The sequence below is a fragment of the Drosophila montana genome, unplaced genomic scaffold, assembly GCF_035044405.1.
Source record: "Drosophila montana isolate Dmon_TW-CO22-7 unplaced genomic scaffold, ASM3504440v1 contig_3029_1, whole genome shotgun sequence".
NCBI classification, from domain to species: Eukaryota; Metazoa; Arthropoda; class Insecta; order Diptera; family Drosophilidae; genus Drosophila; species Drosophila montana.
Window position 1 is genome coordinate 712,444 of NW_026997904.1, and position 19,182 is coordinate 731,625.

Sequence of the window (19,182 nt, forward strand, 5' to 3'; positions counted from 1 at the left end):
ACATGCATACAAAGTTTTTCATATAAAAATACATTATTGGAAATTTGAAGAATGAACTATAGAAAATGAAATACTTCTCGTTCCCATTTACTTCCATTAATTGTTAATAACATAGAATGTTTGTCAATGAACTGTTGTTAGGCACAAGTCTATAGTGTTAAAAAACAAACAATATATAGTTTACTATTAAGATATGCATCGGCATAGGAAATGAAAGTAATCTGTTAAAGCAATTGGCATTCAAGTACAAAGGTACCCAAAATAATTCATAAATACATGTGTAAGAGACCCGATAAGATTTGAAAGACCGATTTATACCAGAAAACGAATTCCAGCGAATAATAAACTATAAAAAAAAGCAGTTTATTTTGTGTTGTGTATACAAAAACTGCGAGTAGCTTTGATGAGAATTTTTAACTATTAGGTACCCCTAGTGCAAAGATGGAGACTATAACAAAAATATTCATTGCTTCGATTTACAGTTGGAACCAGGCGTTAGGGCTCGAATCCTGTAGCTTGTTTTCTAAAACCATAAACTCAGATTCGGGTACAAAACTTGCTTTCAAACATTATGCAGCAAAATTAATAAATAAGATCATTATTTACTCTGAACCCATTCAAAATGGGTACAAAAGGTATAATATTTTTGTGCAAATGTATGCAACAGGCAGAAGAAACATCTCCGACTCCATAAAGTATATATATATTCTTGATCAACATCAATAGTCTAGTCAATCTAGCCATGTCCATCTGCCTGTCTGTCCGTCTGTATGAATCCGTCGATTCCAGTGCCCGCGCAGTGAGAGTTGTTTCAGATTATCGATAACGGGCCCCGTTGCCAATCAATCGATAAAAATTGATAACGAATTCCGGTTTTTGGGAAAACCTCTTACATTTTAAGATCTAGAGTCGCCAAATTTAACATGTAGCTTTTAGAATATTGAATACAGGTCAGGGCTGTTTCATTTTAAAGCTGCCGCCCCTCCCCACTAGCGCGAGCTCCCTTGGGTGTTGTTAGAAGAAGGTTCAGGGTACCCCCACTCGGGAACTCCCCACTAGAGCAGTCAGAGTCAAAGTCAAAGTTTTGTCAGAATTTGTCGAAAAACAACAACCACACAATTTAAATTCAGCACCAATTTTCGATTTTATACTTGATTTATATAGTTTTCGAATTTAATTAATGAATAAATTTATGTACCTACCTTCTTGTATTTAATTGTCAACAGCTTCTTTTTGTCAAAAAACTTAAAACATTTATCACAAAACAGGAAACACACTTTAACATATTTATGGCTCACAGAAAACAAATTTAAAAAATATATAAAATTATGAATTTAAACCATTTTTCCGTCATACTTTTTCTTTCTTAAAAAAAAAATCAACATTTCATCCCAAAAGAGGCAACACAATTAAACACAGAAAAAAAATCACAAAAAAAATCAAATTAACTTTTTATCCCAAAAACACAGTAAAGCACAGAAAAAAATTTAAAAAAAAATATAAAAGCACACCTTGACACACTTCCTTTGTCCATTAACTGAAAAGCAGATATAAAGAAAAACAGATATAATAGAAAAATTAATTAATAGAAGAGAATATAAAAATCTAAAATCATATATAAAAATATAATACACCAGCGGGTATACCTCAGCCTTGCCCGCGGCACGTCTAACATAAATTCTCTCAATGATCTTTGAAAATGAGCTTGAAACCGATCGGATGGTAAAAAAAAAATTTTTATACAACCGTTTTCCACCAATTTACCACTGTTGCGGATGAAATTTCCCAAATAGCTGAAAAATGTGTTCATTAAGCTATTCTGTAAAGCTTTAAAAATAAGTTTGATGCAAAAAACTTATAACTTCGCCCAAAAAATCATTGAATCGATGAAGCTTTGATTTTGCGAAAAATGTGAAACACGTCATAAATGAATTTTCATATAGATGCTTGAATATGAATTTGAGAGCGAAACGTCACCCACCAAATCTTTCAATGGGTTTTGCGAAGAGTGTGAAACACCCCTCAAATGAATTTGAACAAAGATCTTTGAAAATGAGTTTGAGGCCGATCGGATGGTTAACAAAAAATTTGTATACAAACGTTTTTTGCGATTTTTCCACACTTACGTGTGGAATTTCCCTAAACCCCGTCTTATATCGAGATTGCTTAGGCTTGGGCTGTTGATAATATACAACATTCCAGACACAAGACAAAAGTGGCTTGCGATCTGCAAATAGTTGCTTAGTTTTGTTGCCCAGTGTTATCACATGTTCATATGCTATACACTCTTACTTTTACCATCAAATTTCTTGGTATACGGGATTTTATGGGCATTCGCACTGGCCGCTGATAATTTTGAATAGCGCGCTCGCCTTGTGGCCTTTCGTACATTCTAATTAAGCACGCCATTATGCTCCATTAACCCCCGGGGTTAGCCGGAATCCGCAAGCACAAGCCATCGAGCCACAAATTCATCGATCGATCGGCATTGCGCTTTCGCGATCAACTGCACGTCGTCTTGTTTTGCAAATGAGTTTCTTTGTTGTGTTTGTTGTTATTATTGTTGTTGTTGTGTTGTTGTTGCTGCTGTTTACTATGGGGCCCCTCATTTTGGCGCTGACGCCGACCGCGCCACGTGCCGCGCAATCTTTGAACGACTTCATTGCCGCCTCCGTCACGTCGCGTCGTCCCGCCCCGTTCGCTGTTTGCCGCTCGCGAGCTTTTGTTGTATTTCCCCTCGCTGCTGACTTTTGCTCTGCCTTTTCATCACATATGTATGTACATATTATGTAGTTTGTGTACAACCCGAATATACAATTATTGTTTTCACTTAAACCCACACAATTCAATTGGACAATCTTTAAAATTATTTCCACTTTTTTCCATATATAAATATTTGGTTTAATTTTGAATCAATTCTTAGCGCGTGTCAGTTGTGCATTCTTTTTGTTTGCTTGTTGTGAAATTTCTTTTTCCTGCTCGGTTTTCATTTTCATTGCGGTTTATCGTCTTTCACGCCTTCATTTACGTAATTATATACACATATGTGTACTGTTGTGTGCACGCGTGTGTGCGAATTATGTAAGCGTCGCATTGACTTTGAATTCCAATGCGAATAAATTGACAGTTTGCAATTTCCCCGAGCTTTGTGTGTGAAGTAATTATTGATCCCAATCCGAATAACTTCTAGTTGCACCCTACGCAGGGCGATATCGAAACGACCAACAACTATTTGGGCCAGAGCGCAATAAGCCCTGAGATAGGCCATCAAAATATGTTTTCTTTTTTTTTAAATTAAAAAATCATAATCACTTAAAGTCCTCGAAGGATGAACATTCCATGTTCGAAATGCAGGCTAGTGTATGGATATAGTTTGTCTTAACAGATGATATATATATATATGGATATAGTGTTGACTGAACATGTCAGGGGTGGTAGTAAAATTTGGATTCGTAACTATACAAATCTCATAACATTTATGCTAGTTGATAAAAATTATAATTTTTGATAAATTAAGCTAGTCTTCTTAATGGAAATTGGAGCTGTTTAATCAGAAATTGTTGGAAGCATTTGAAATAAAAATTGAATAAGCTTGGCAATGATTGAGCAATAAGAATTGTGTTTTTAGAAACTATTGAACCAATGTATAAATTCCTTGATTTATTCCTTGAATATAAGCTTAACCCTTTTGTATGTCATAGAAATTTGAACTGATTCATCAGAGTCTATTAAACACTTGTTTAATTTTAAGATATGTCCATCATTTAGATTCCAGGAATTTAACAAGCTGTTTAATCCATCTAGTATGTCACCTTGATTCCAATTTTATCAAGCTGCATTTAGATACATTTTAGATTTTTATTGGGTATTTTATACATATATTTCTCTCTTAAACGCAATTTGAAATATAAAATTTTCAAAACATTTTATTGTTTTTAAGTTTTGCCAAATTAATCGAGCCTTAAAAGCCGCCCAGGCTCCAGGACATGGTAAATTCGTCATAATACGGTTATCCCCAACTGAAAGATGGTATCGTATATCATTTTCATGACGATTTCAATAATTTGTTTATGTTAAGCAAAAACAATAACAATACAATAAGAAGGTATCATCAAGAGTCATTTTTGGATTATGCAAGTGGACACAAAGCAAAGGAGATGGACATAAAATTGAGCAGTTGATATTTTAAAAAAATTTGCTTTTGTTTACGTTTTTTGGGCAACTCGTTTGCGCAAGAACGTGCTGCCAACAATAACTAGGAACAACAACAAGCTGGCCAACGACTTGGCCAATGGGTAATGAATCGTAATGACCAAAACGTGCCACGATTTGCGTCTTTTTCATTATTTCTTTTTTTTTTTTTTTGCGTATTTTTGCTACTTAGAAATCGACATTAAGAAATCATCTTGAGCTACGCCTCAGTTTTAGTGGGCTTGGCAATCAGCCCGAAAGCTCATCAGCTTCAATGGGCAAATAAAATGGAACACACACGTATCGAAACATATTTACAGATAGATGTATATTGTATTTAGTTTGATTTATGAGCCGTTTTATCAGAGTGCTGCCCGCTTAAACAGGGGAAAACCTGAGCGTGTGCAAACAATGTCGCGGCCACCTGCTGCCAGACAAGCGGACGGATGAACGGACTGTCCGTCGGTTTGTCATTCCGTCGCTCGCTTGGCGGCAGCTTTGTGGCCAACATCAATCGGACACCCACACAATCCACATGCTGCACTAATTGACAGAACGTTAGCGTCAAATTGGCAGGCGACGTTGACAGTTGTGCGATATCGACTCCAAATACAGTTGACACTGGCTATGGAGTATATAAAGGTTGAAAGTAGTAAGCAAGAGGTTTTTCTATAAATCCAATCTATCTTCTAAAGTAACGCAGCCAACTTCTAGCCTATCGAGATACTCCCTAAACTTATTGCACATCATAACTTTGACTTAACTTAAATATTATTTTTAATTAAAATATGCCATAAGATATATTTATTCATACAACTTTTACAGCCTGACCTTGTGCTAACAGCCCTGAAATTTGAACCCGGATCCTCGTTAAACTTTTTAAAGACTGGCTACTTAGGCGATTCATCTAACTCGCAATGTTCTTCCCCAAATTAAAAAAAAAAAACCTTGTTAAGATAAAAACACAAAAATAAGTTATAAAATATTATACTGATATTACCCGAAAAAAAATTTCTGAAGTACTCGACTCGACAATATAATTATTTGTAAAAACAGTTACTTATCTCAAGCTGAAAATAAACAAACGTTAGTTTAGTCACTCGCTTCCCCACATCAATTATTTGCATAATGTCTAATAGTATATTTGCCTTCTAGACCCATCTAGACAAGTACAACTGTATCTATATCTATATACTTCTAGATACTTATATATACATATGTAACTCGCTGGGAATGTCGCCGCGAATTCATCGGAAAATAAAACCACATTTCGAGCCGTGTGAATTCAGCTGCTGCAGTCGCGTGGACAATGACAATCTATGACAAACGCGCCGCCGCTGACGCCGCCGACGCCGCTGCCAACTCTGACGCCGACTGCGCTGCTGGCGGCTCACGCGCTGAAAATTGCTCCGGTGGCGCGTGTGTGGCTTAAAGTGCCCCGCCCGCTGCTGCCGCAGTCGGCGCAACGTCTCCAACTAACTGGTTTTATTTTTTAAAATCATCGTGTGCTCTCCTCCGTTGACTTTTAGTTTTGTTGCCTTCTTTTGACACTCTTCGCCGAGGGTATTATAACTTGGTCATGCAATGGAAGACATACATATATGAACCCAACAGGTACATATGTATATATATTCGTGATCAATATCAACAGCAAGTCGATATAGTTGGCTTTCAGTTTTGTTGCCTTCTTTTAACATTCTTATCGAGAGTATTATGATTTGGTCATGCAATGGGAGACATCTTCGAGGCCAAAAAGTATATATAATCCTGATCAGTAACAACAGTAAGAAAGAGATAGACAGATATAGTCATGTCTGCCTGTCTGTTTCTATGCAAACTAGGCTCTCAGTATTTCAGTTGCCTTCATGAAAATTTACATGGATCCGTCTAGTTTCTGTGGACTGTATATATGTTGGAATCGTAGCTACATATATATCATTAAGTTATAATGAGAATAATCGATCGAAAATGAAGTTCTTGTAGGAATAACTTCTTTTGACATTTAGGAACGTCTAAAGCAACTTCGAACTTAAGAGTCTCACTATTTTAGCAACATCTGATTAAATCTTTTCCACATCGTAATACAATATCATGTAGCTCTTATGAAACATCTAATATATAATAATAAATATATCTTTGCTTGTCATGACGTGTGCCATTACAGGAACTACGTTGTTCGTTTACATAATACGATAATATACCACAAAGAGTCTAGATTAGGCGCCAAGTAAAACCCCTTTGGGATTCAATATTTGTACGCACATTGTGCGGTTTTAAATAGGTTCAACATCCACTAGGAGGTTAAGCTACGTGATCAGTCTAAGTAGGCATCGTTTGGCCTTCTATTTTTTTTTTAAACAACCTCTGATTTAGGTCAGCTGAAAAGTGTCTCTTTTAGTCGCCTCGTACGACAAGCGATGACATACTGTGGTGGTTATTCTTGTGCCTGCCAACCACACGGGTGGAAACAGTTCTGGGCGGAGGCCAGGCACTGGAGGATTCACGAAGAGCCGCGTTATTTGGAAACGCTTGAATTTGCATTTCTGCAAGGGCATCTAAGTTTCGGCGTGACATAGTTAGTCGTTCTTTTCTTGTTTTATAATCTTTCAACTTTAACTCATTTGGTTTTTGCACACGCGCGAGACGCGTCTGCCGTCTAGCAAAAATGTTGTAGCTATTTGTGGTTGTGGTTGTTGCAGTTGGCTTTCTTTTTGTTTTGGGGAATTCCAGGCAGCGTCTAGAGCCCCGAATGTGGTTTCTCAACTAAAGGCGATTCTTTTGAATGCCAAGCAAGATTGCCAACAGACACGAAACTCCCCAAAAAAATATGTAGAATTAATTTGACTTTGCATTCCATTGACAAATGGCGCCACATTTGACAAAGAGCTAATAAAAATAAAGTTTGTTGTTTGTTTTTAATTATGTTTTTTGTTATGTTTAGTATTAATTTATTTCAACATTTGCCCAGCTAATAATTTAACCAAATATTTATAGATTTGCACAGATTTCGCAATCCGGGCTCAATATACAACTCGCATTCGCATTAAGTAATTGCCGCAAATACGGAAGGGCACGTGTTTTAAATACTCGTACGATTAGCAATTATTCTAGATCAACGTATTCATGAATCATTAAGTGCCCATCAGCGCAATAAAGTACACAGTTCTATTGCCGGACGGGCTTCAATTAAATAAATCCGTTTAAAGTTCAAGTGTCTATTAATAAAAACCACTTTTCGCTGTGACGCGAAGTAAAAGTCTCGGTTCAATCGGAATGACTCAGCGACGATCTCCGCGTAATCAAAGCTACATAAACAATCCTGAAACAAACCCACTTTCCGCATTCGAAATTAGCAAATTAGCGAAACGCATCTTTCTCACGAAACGTGCGTACTTCGGATGAGTCATTCGGCTTAGTCTAGAAATTTAAACTTGTGGACTCGGTTTGCGTAAAGCTGCAAGGCGATTTCACCACAATAATAAAATGCGTTTTTTGCTTTCTTAATGACGTCAATGTTTATGACGTTTCTGGCGTGTACTTCGGCACCTGACTGACTGTCGAGCTCCTTTAACGCGCTGGCCGCCGATGACGACACTGCTGCTGCTCAGGCTGGCGCTGGCTGATAAGACGCCTTCAACGGCGGCAGACAATCAGTCATAACAAGTCGTGGCGTCTTATCAACGAAACTTTTCTTGGCATGGCCATGGGAGCGGCTCGTATGGTGAAATACTGCAGCGCACGTAGACGCCTTCGTCTTTGTCGGCGACATCAGATCACATCACATCGGCTCTTCGGGCTGGCCAAGTGGCCACCAAGCACTCACTCGTGGCGGAGGAGTACGTGGTTTGGTTATCGTCGTGCATGGCTCTGGTGCTTATCAGCCCAGTTTTTATTTTTTATGGCTTGCCTAGCAGCAGCTGCCCGCCTACTGCCAAGGGCTGGTACTAGCTATAGCTAAATATCTCTATGTGGGTCAGCGCAAGTTTCGATTAGATTTTTTGACGTCAGCCAGCTTTCCGGAACTTCATGCGAGCATGGAACATCATACGATGCATGCACATGTACGTCTATATAAACCTATATATATATATATATATATATGCGCCTATAAATGCGTCCTATTGGTTGGCCGGGGCAGACGCCTGCGCGCTTTAGATAAGATCTTTTGACCGATAGGGGCATATTGTGAAATTTCTAGGGGCTCGACTCATTTCCGGATGCAGTATTACGGCCTTGGATATCGTTACGCATACCACAATTGCTAAAACGTATGGTTCCAAGTAAATTTTAATCATACTGCACGAGAGTTAAATATTATTTTAAGAATTTCCGCAGCAAAACGTTTGCTCAATCAGACGTATGCAGCATACGACGTATATTTGAACTGTTAAATAAGGCATTTCCGTAACTCAATCATATTTGTACTATATAATGTGTTTAATTTATTATTAAAATCACCAGCAAGTTTTTCAGGAAAGTACCAACTGCTGTTTATGCAATCTCATTTGCACAATAACACAATTAAAAGAGAAAAAATGATCAGGTAATATCGGTACTATTTTATACCCTGAATGCATTTGAAATGGGGAAAAAAGTATAATGTTTTTGTGAAAATGTATGTAACAGGCAGAGGGAAGCATCTCCGACCCCATAAAGTTTATACATTCTTGGTCAGCATCAATAGTCCGTCCGTAAGTACGAAAACGTCGATCTCAGAACCTATAAGCCTTGAAATTTCGAATATAGGCTCTGCTACTGCCCGATAAGTGTTTCCGATAATCGATAACATGTCTAATTTTCAAGCAATCGATAAAAATCGTTATCGAAATCCGGGTTTTTTAAACAAATCTCTTAGGTTTTAAGTGCTAAGTTCAACAAATTTGACAGATTAGTTGTTACAGATACAGTATCTTTAATTTTGTAGGTACCGCCCTCTCCCCTAACGTGAACTGCATTTGGTGTTGGTAGGAAGAGGTTCAGGGTATCCCCTGGAACACTCTTGTTCCATCTATCCCCAGTAAATAATCTTTCTCAACTTCAAACTTCCCATAACTTGATCAAAAGGGAACCCATTCTCATATTGGAAGACATTTTTCTTTTGGCTAATGCTCAAAATTTGCTGGCTTTACTTTATTTATGAATTTATCATGTATGAGTGCAGGAAATAAGTTATTGCTGGTGTGAAAATGCAATATCAATCATGTAATTAGGCCTGAATAATGTGTAGAGGAAGCCCGCATTTAACTGTCATTGGGAAGATTATGATATTATCAAGAGCCCAAATATAGAACAAGTAAAAGCCAAAAATAAACTGCAATTTCCAAGGAAACAAAAAAAGAAGCAGAGCCTAGGCCAAAAATAGATAATGCCTCGCACTGATATGGAAATTTTATTTTTTTGTCATGTTCTAATTAAGATATCATAATGAAATCTTATCAGGTGTTAAATATCAAAATGCCACCTTAAATAATGATAATTTCATATGTATATGAACGTAGTCGTATATAATTATGCTGATGTGTTTAGCGCTATGCGAGATCCGAAAGGTAACTAATGACAGGTTCGGTTCTGGGCTAGAAACTCTTGTAGTTTTCCATGGGCCCCGAACGAAACTAGATCAAGTATTTACCCAGATTTTAAAGCTTGTAAAGCTTACACTGTGAGGTCTCGCGACAGCGACAGCTATTGAGAGTCTGGCTTGGTGTCTCGAGCTTGGATCGTGCTGGGATCTTGAGATCTTAAGGTGCTACTTGCGTCATTTGGGGGACGATTTCGCTGCCCCAGGCGCAAGATTATTTTTGGCTTTTGAGCCAGAGACAACAGAGTATACAATGCATATGGCGACGTTCGGCTATATAAATAAACAGTGCCAAAAATATAACAAATAACAAACAGCTTTAAGATTGATTTCTTAATTGTTGTTGTTTTTAAACTTTTTTATCCGTTATTTGTATTGTTTTCTTTATGAAATAACACCAAAGCGTGCCCCCAGTCAGGTTTTCGTTATTGTTAATTGGTATCTCTTATTTTAATGTGCGTGCTGATGAATGTATATACACACTATATATATTTGTATATATACATATATATAGGCATTATCATGATCATCGAAAATCCAATGCCCATAGCGAACCGCACAAATTTGCATTACAAATTTGCACCCAGAAAGCCGTCCACAAAAAAAAAGTCACCTTGCATGGAATTTCGCTGCGGCGCGAAAAGGAATAAAAAAAAGGTAAGCGCGATAACTCACAAAACAATAAAACTGAAATTTAAATAGTAAAAAAAAACACACACACACACATGTGTACAATACATAAATAAATAAACAAATAGTATGTATAAGCTGATATTGGATAGATTGGTCCACTGTTTGTCATTGCTGTTAGCTGGCTGGCATATTTCTGGCGAAACCAATTCGACAAACGGCCAGCTGGACAAACGGACAGTCGCTGACGCACAAAAAATACCCCGTAAATCAGTCGAATATAACTGGAATCTCTTGTTTGTTTGCATATTTTTTGAACTTGCCAGCGAATTAAACAGTAGCCATAGCGCCAAATCAAACAAACAAACTAAAAAATAAGAATTCATGAAAAAAGAAACTAACATAACAAGTTAGATCAGAGAATCGCAAAGACAGCCTGAGAAACTATGCTGTTTGCTATTTTATGTGCAACGAGAAGTTAAGGATTTGTTCGGTACGCCGAAGATTTAATACTCTTGTTAGCATTTGTCTCACAGTTTTACAGATATGTGAGAATAGTAAAGTTCAAATATGCTGAATCAAAATATATTGGAATCATCGACAGATCGTTCCTATAGCAGCTATATGAGCTGCCGAGTTTGATCAAGATATCTTGAAAAAAAAAAAAGTTTTTCATACTAGAACCTAGTTTTCCTACTATCGATCCTATGCCAGCTATATGAAAAAGTGGTCCGATGCTAATAGGGTTTTGCATATATGTAGAGAGCATTGTGATTGAGGGACTAGTTAGCATAGAAATAGACAGACGGAGAGACGGATGGACGCACGGGCAAATGGACAGAACGATATGTCTATATAAACTCCGCTGTTGATACTGATCTAGAATATACTTATATACTTTATAGCGTCGAAAAAGTCATTCTTTATGCGTCAAATAAATAAATCTTCTTCTAGGCGTTACACATTTCATGATAAAATTATAATACCCTTTACAAGTGTATAAAAATAGCTAAGTGATCTATCTATCAATGTATTTGGGCAAAATAGAAACAACATATAGGTATCTTTATTATTTATAATGAAAGCATGAAAAACAAAAACGAAATTTTCGAAATTATTATAAATAATTGATTTGTTTGGTCAATTATAATGCATGGGAAAAAAACGAATTAGATCTAGATCTAAGAACCCTTAAAATATGGAAAAATTTAACAATAATAATAAAATATTAACAACATTTCATAATAGTAGTACTATTTTTTTAAGCCGCGTGTTATAAAACTTTCCCGAATCAAATGGTTTAATAACATTATCAGTTTATTAGGTCCTTTAGTACAGCTGTTGCAAATACCAGGCCCTGATTAAGTGCCATTAAAGGCTTTACCCACTGCATAATAGTGGTACTCTATGAGCAAAAACATATATATAAATATAACCCATATCGGCTGCTGAAGCAACGATAATTGTTTTACTAACAGCGAATGCTTCAAGGTCTGGCAAGGTCGTTATACTGGTATATATATACATATATATTGCATATATATTGTATATATGTATATTGTATATATCGGTATATATTTTTAGCGTCCAGTGACCCAGTTGTTGGATATGCGGTTTGTGTAATTTTTGGTTAGTTGCCGCTTGCCTCGCAAACGCCCTTTAAAGATGGGAGTGCCATGCAGTCGTATAAATGTAACGGCGCACGCGGCGTATGCGCAATGACAAACACTGTCCAGACCAACCCACAAGGCGCGTTCATTGTGCTACAACAACAACAACAAAGACGACGACGACGACGACGACGACAGCTCAGCCGGAACTTTGAGAGCAGCAGCTACAAAACAAAAACAATAACAATAATAATAACTAAGCAGACACAATGTGCGCTATCTGGCCGAGTTCGGACTGGGGCTGGGACCGGGCCTGGGACTGGCGCTGCCAGTGTCTGTGTTAGAGACTCGGATGCGGGTGGCTGTTGGGGTTCGGGTGCGGGGTGCGAGTGCGAGTGCGGGCTTAGCTGGCTGCTTGCAGCTACCGCCGAAAGCGAAACAGCTTTGCTTTTGTTTCAGTGTATTTATTGTTGTTTGTTCATGATGCCGCTGAACTTGAACCGGCCGCGTTCAAGGCCGGCCGTATGTGCTGTATGTGAGTGCACAGTGTGTACACACCGCGAATCGGGTATTATAGCTTACTCAAGCAGCTTGTTAGCCAAGTTGAAGAACTTCCCAATCATATGTCTAACCGTTTTTGTCTTTATCTAATTTAAAATGGAAGAAGTTTCCATTGATCTGGCGCCACTGTGCGTTATTGGAAGTAAGGTTGACAGATATTCAAAAAATGCACTCACATACAATGCAGTGCATACAAATTGCGACTAATTCGCATTTGTTTTCTCGCCGAGCAATAATCAACAGTTAAAATTTAAAACAATGCAAAAATTTGGCAACACCGCGCAGGTAAGAAAGAGAAAAAAATGCTTAAGTAATCAGTCAAGCTGGTAGCTGGTTTCGACGATTGCCAAAATCCTGACGCAATCGGGCAACATTTTGCGCAAAGCACTCGAAACGCGACGACTTAAACGACTCCGACTTAGGCCTAATCCTAATCCCACGACGCGACGACCACATTGACGCAATCGACGCGCTGATCCGTTGCATCTAACACCTAGACAAGAATAACAATAACCCAGAGACCAGCTGCCAGAATCTGGTGAAGGTGATCCAGTGTTTGGTGCGGATCAGTGAGTGCTAATTGGTCTTAGGCCCAGACAGCCGAGTCCCCGATCATGCGGCCGGCTGACGCATCTAGATGTTGCAAAATGTTGCCGCATCATCGGCGCTCATAAACTAATCCGTTGCCAGGCAGTTGGATGGCTTTATCTTGAACACGAAACTCCCAGAATCGAGCAAGTGGAACTTGCGAGCTCGACACGGTCAATCCTCTAAGCACCATGTGCGACTCATTAGGCCAACTCTCAATTGATTTCGGCACGTTCTGCTTTTCAGCATCGACGCGTCGTCGTTTAAAATGTGCTAATCGATTTATAGTGCATTTCATTATCATCCCGCATGCCCGATCGTATTTTCATGGCGCTGAAATTTTCCACTCAATAACTCGGCCGCTGGCGCGTGCGGTCGCTTGTCGCTCGCCGATTCGAGATTGCATGAAAATTTATACACACACAAAAAAAAAATACAAAAAAAAATTAAATAAATAAAATGTCAGCCACAAAACAAGTGACGTCACAGCCGCTGCCGCCGTCAAGTTTTGGCACACGCTAATTTCTGGTGTTAATCAAGCATTTAGAGAGATGTCGTTAGCGGGTTACGTGTCGGGCGGCAGGCAGCCCCTGCCTATGCCTATTCCGGTGCCTACGCCTGTGACTGGGTATCGACTAGTTGCTATTGCTAGTGGGTTAGTGGTATGCGCTCATTTCCGGCCGCTGTCATAGCCAATTGGCCCGCCACTTGCCATTTGATTGATTGCCCAAAAAAAAAGCTCTGATTGCTAGCAATACATACACAGGTGTCGTCATCCGAATTGTATTCGCCATTAGTCACATTCGATATGCACATTGGCGGCGGTGCGCAGTTACATGTAAACAGCCCACAGTCAAGCTCCGAGTCTCTCACCCAACAGGCAACAGGTTAATGCCTCGGTATTTCCCCAATTATTTTCAAAAACTTGCTCAGGTCCTAACCCCCAACCGAGCCTATTAATCTTTGGAATATGCATGTCCAGCTACTTTTACTTTCAAAGCCAGGAGGAGCACACAAATCTTTGGTATGCCAAAGATTAAACACCCTTCCCCGATATACTTCTATACTTAGTTTCTTTCTTTCTCTTTCCAAAACTTAACCGATTGCTTCTATGGGCTCTTTATGATATTGTAATCCGATGTTGATAAGACTTTGCCCCTAGAGCATTTAAAAGTTGCCTAAAAACCGACAAACAAATGAATAAACAAAGTTATGTTGACTAAACCCTTTGCCACGATCCAGAATATGTGTACACAAACGAACCAGTTCCAGCTTGGAACCTAACCTTAAAACAAACCAGTTAAAAACATGTCGGGATGACTTAAACGTAAACATGTATTACTTGGGGCCTTTAGATCTGCTTAATCATTTTTGTTAGATAAAAATTTAAAAGGGTAGAGATGAAATTTAGGCCGCAAGTTCTCTTTGAAAATATTTACTGCTTACAATATTTTCAGTAGAAAGGGCAATACGAAATTAATAGCGGATATGTTTAATTAAAAATTTGTTAAATATATTACTAACCAAGATTTGAACCGAATTTTGAGGAGCACAAAATTCACGAACTAAATCCTGAGGCAGTGAGTTGGTTCGCTCCGTGAACCGAACCAACACAAATTTTACTTGGTGTTGGTTCCAACCGTGAACCGAACCAACGGCAATTTTACCTTATCTTCGCAGCTCTGGTTTACACTTATTCAAATATGTCTCCCTTAACGCATTACAAATTTCGTGTCATAACTAAAATACTCTAGGCAAGGGTATATAATTGTGGTACATAAATCTTCAACTATTTAGAGACTTATGGAAATATACTCTAATTTTTTTCGTATTGTCAACCGCCTGCTTTGATTTGTATTCTATTTAATCTGTGCACTATTAATGCACTCTACTGACCTAGACAACCTGTAGAATAGACTTGTTTACTTACTAAGCTTTTAAAGCACAAATTTCCCACACCATAAGTCACATCGTAAAGCGTCGAACTCGATCCCAACCCCCATTTGAACCGCGTTGGATATGAACATTTTATCTAAGGGCTCGCTTTCAAATTATATAGTCATATAGCAAAAATGTTAAGAGAAAAAGAAAAACAAACAAATGGAGTTCGACTGGGAGATGCCTTGTAAATTCTGTAATAAAAACATTCCACTTATTATTCGATTCATAGGCCCAAGAATTCACAGCTCTGCCTAGCCATTATATGTGCACGGGTTATCAAAAATATAGCCTGCTGCTAAGTCCAAAAGTAATGCCAAACTAAGGAGCACGCGGCTTGACATGCGCCTGCCAAAATTGTAATTGATGGCAGCAAAAACAAAGGCCGCGTGCCTACTTTATATATAATATAAAATATGCTGGCCAGCATGGAAACCGAACGACAACTAAATACACTACAAGACCTGATACAGTAATAAATAAAATATGTATAATTTGTATTGATTAGCTTGTCGCCAAAGTTTCGATTCGAGTGCATAAATCACAAAAAAAAAAAAGAAAAGTTAATTCGAAGTTGGCTAGTCACGTTTAAAGGCAACGCGAGCCTAGTCATAAGGCCGAAGCGCATATATGTAAACAATATATATATATATATATGTATATATATTTATTATTTTTTTTGGCTTGCTTGGGGCTGTGCCCTGAAGCTGGGGACAGCGCGATCGGGTCCAGCCTTTCGCACGCTCTAAATAGCAGAGTCAACAAAGAGCAGCAAATAGCATTTCGTGGAAAAGGCAGAGTCGCGCCTGATACATATGAAGCTGGCGCCGCACACGGCACGGATCGACACGGGCCACAGACCACAGATTAGTGCGGCAATCGATCGATCAATGCTGTAATAAGCAAGCGGTGTGGGGCACTGGCCCGGCCACTAGATGGCCAAAAACAATTTACAAAGCGAACTCCCCCGCAAACCGCAACTAACACAGCCCAACTGTTTGCTACATATTAACACATTTTGGCCAGAGGCGGTGCGGATGAGTGCGGATCACGACGCCTCCCAGCATACTGCTGGGCGGTAAACAGTTGGGTAAACAGTGCCGCACGCTGCAATGGAATATTCCCACAGTTCCCCACAAACAACTGACGCGCTGCTGTTTGATTTCAATCAAAAAAGGAAAACAAGTATTTTGCAGTCGAGTGCAACCGACTGCGTTATGCCCGTTCATACTCCAACAACAGTTGAGCCGCCCAATCACTATTCAAATATATCGATAATATCGATATTTTCTTATCGATTTCTAGCTTATCTGTAGTCTTTATATCAATTGTAAGTCTAGCTCTACAACTGATTAAGTTGATTTGCTCGATATGCCACGCCCCTGTGGCCCCTTTTATATATCCACAGAGGAGCTCATGAGTAGTTCCCAGTTTAGTTCAAAGTCTCTACGGACAGACAATGCAAAAGCCCATATACCCGTTTCCCTCAATGAACGGGCATTAATATACGCCGCGCAAATAAATCAGAAAAAAATGTGCCAAGTCAACAATAACAAAACTGGTAAACGCCGTGCCAAATTGCAAATTGTGGACCGTTTTGCAGAACTGCAAAAGCCGTAAACCCCATTTGTATCCAAGTCGGATCGACTTAGTGCTAATTTCCGCCGTGGAGTGGGCGTGACCGGCGAGCTGAGCTGATCAGGGCACAAATGTCGCCGGCAACGGGCAACCTAGGGTGCTAATCAGCTATATAAATTTATATATTTATATATATCATTGTCAGCGCTTAATTGATTTGGTGTAAATCATGGAAAATTTTGCCCACTTACCGTGCTGGACTTTTCCTTTGGCGCACTTGGACTCGAATCTGCTGAGGTAGCGCAAGACTTGTCTAATCGTTGTGTGTGGTCACCATTAACAGCTGGTTAAACATTTAAAGCCCTGTATATCACTTGCGGCACTTTTTTTGGAGCACCCGTCAAATTAATTGCGACGCGCTGCGGGAGAACTTACACTTGAAACACTTACACTTATCGCAGGCACTTACTGCAATTGCATTTTGATAAGCACATTTGCTGAATATTGCACTCAACACGCGAAATTGACGTTATTGGGCTAAGCACGGCAAATACGACACTTTTAATTTGATTTTACAAAGCGCAACTAAACAAATTACTTTTTACGCGTCAACAACTTTTGGCGGCAATAAGCTGTTGTTGTTGCCAGCTGTTCTAACTTTTGGCGCAGGGTCACTTTGTTGTCGTGTGGTGGTCACACCGCCCACGCAACAAATGGGCAACCTTGGCTGCAATCAACTCTGTCTTCAAGCGCACTTGCGCCAATTTGAGTTAGATTTACAGTTTGATTAATTGAAAAATGAAAACTCTATAGAAATGTAATATATGTATATTTTTTCGTATATTGGGCTGCGTTAAACGCACAACTGTAGTGCAAATTGCAATTTTCATGCCATTGTCTGCATACCAGCAGTGCCAGTCAGCGTGTCGTCTGGTTCTGCTTCTGATTCTGCTCGTCGTGCCGGCTGCTGCTTGGCAATTGGTGCCGCCAAAAAAATTAGTTCCAGTTGCGCACAAATGAAATTGAAACTTCATAAACAAGATTCGACTGTGCACATACATACATATGTATATGTAAAGCAGCTCCACTATATGTACTTCATGGCGCTCCCATTTAGGCAGACTCCAGACTGAGGCTCTGAGATTAAAAAAACAACACTTGGAATGCAGGCAACGCAGTTGTCACGTTTTGCTCTGGCAAATGACCCCATCCCAAGGAAGGGGAGGAGAAATTGTTGTTGTTGTTGCCAGCGGCATCGGGTAGCATTCAATGGAATCGCTGGCCATGTTTATAATGAGCTGTGTGGCATGCGGCATTTCATTCATAGAAATTCAAGACGCACTCACATGACTGAACCACTAAAATTCGTGGAACCTGCGCTGCTGATAAGGAAACATTTTCGTTCGAGTTGAAAGTTTGAAATGCGCAAAAATCAAAAAATCAGTTGAATGAACTGCTTGGCAAATATAGATTTTTGGCCATTTTGCGATTGCTAATCGAACGTAGACAAAACTGTTCGTCCGTCCATCCGTCCCTCCGTCCGTTTGTCTATTCACTTCCAGTTGGCAATGTCAAATGCGAGCCAAGTTTAATGACTTCGACAAAACAAAAACTGTTGACTGCTCTTGACACCCGCTACCAGCTACAATAACAATTACTTGGCTAAAACTGCGCTTGGCTTGTTTGCTTTTTGGTTTATTGAACTCGTTTTTTGACTTTTGATTAGAGGCGTTTAGTGGTTGCTTTTTGCATACGAATTTAATAGGAAATATGAGCTACAAATAAATTATGAATAGTTCACGGTTCTAGAATTTAACACTCTTCTTGTTCTAGCCAAAAAAAAAAACATATAGTTTCAAGCTGTGCAAACCCTCAACCGCAACAAAAACAAAACTAGGTTCAAACACATAAACATGCCCGAAAACCTGCCCTCAAGGTCGCCTATCGTCAACGTCGGTATTTGTTATTGTTTTTATAATAAATATACACACATACATACATATGTATCTATAGATATATAGACGTGCTTGGCATAGCCATAAGTCGGGGCTGTGGCTGTATTTCCCTGACTTTGACATTCAACTCGCTGGCAGCAGTTCATGTGGCACTTGAGGCGCTGCCAAGGTCACCCAAGCTCGATACCACAAATGGGCCGAGTACTAACCTAAGCCATTTGTTCACCCAGTTACAGTTTTTTTTTTTTACTAATCGGCCGTTTCGGACTGCGCCATAAAAGTGGCCTGTTAGGCGGGAAAAATAAATATATGTACATATATGTATATGTATATATTTACACAGCCTATCGAGCTAGAGAGCTGATAGTAAGCAGCATGTCATGTCGGGCTAGTTTCTGGCTGGTTTTATTTGCTTAAAAGCTTACACGACCATCGCGTATCACCTTGTGCCGCACGTGACCGGAGCGACCGGAGACCCGGCGGCCACCTCAACCAACTTCAGGGCAAAGAATATCGCTCCCAACGAAGCGAGCAACCGGATCGCTTAAGCTAT

General features: G+C 39.2%; 1 long non-coding RNA gene across 2 annotated transcripts; it reads right to left on the reverse strand.

The window, feature by feature from the left end:
* Positions 1–1,405: 1,405 nt before the first annotated feature.
* LOC135430520 (uncharacterized) lies at positions 1,406–19,147 on the reverse strand. 2 transcript variants are annotated; one of them, XR_010436626.1, is made up of 3 exons: positions 19,073–19,147; positions 16,926–18,056; positions 1,406–1,537 (listed from the first exon to the last, which is right to left on the reverse strand). It is a non-coding gene; the product is annotated as an uncharacterized LOC135430520 (long non-coding RNA). The 2 variants fall into 2 exon arrangements; XR_010436627.1 differs by lacking the exon at positions 19,073–19,147 and having other exon boundaries at positions 16,926–17,641; positions 17,738–18,495.
* Between the last annotated feature and the right edge of the window lie 35 nt (positions 19,148–19,182).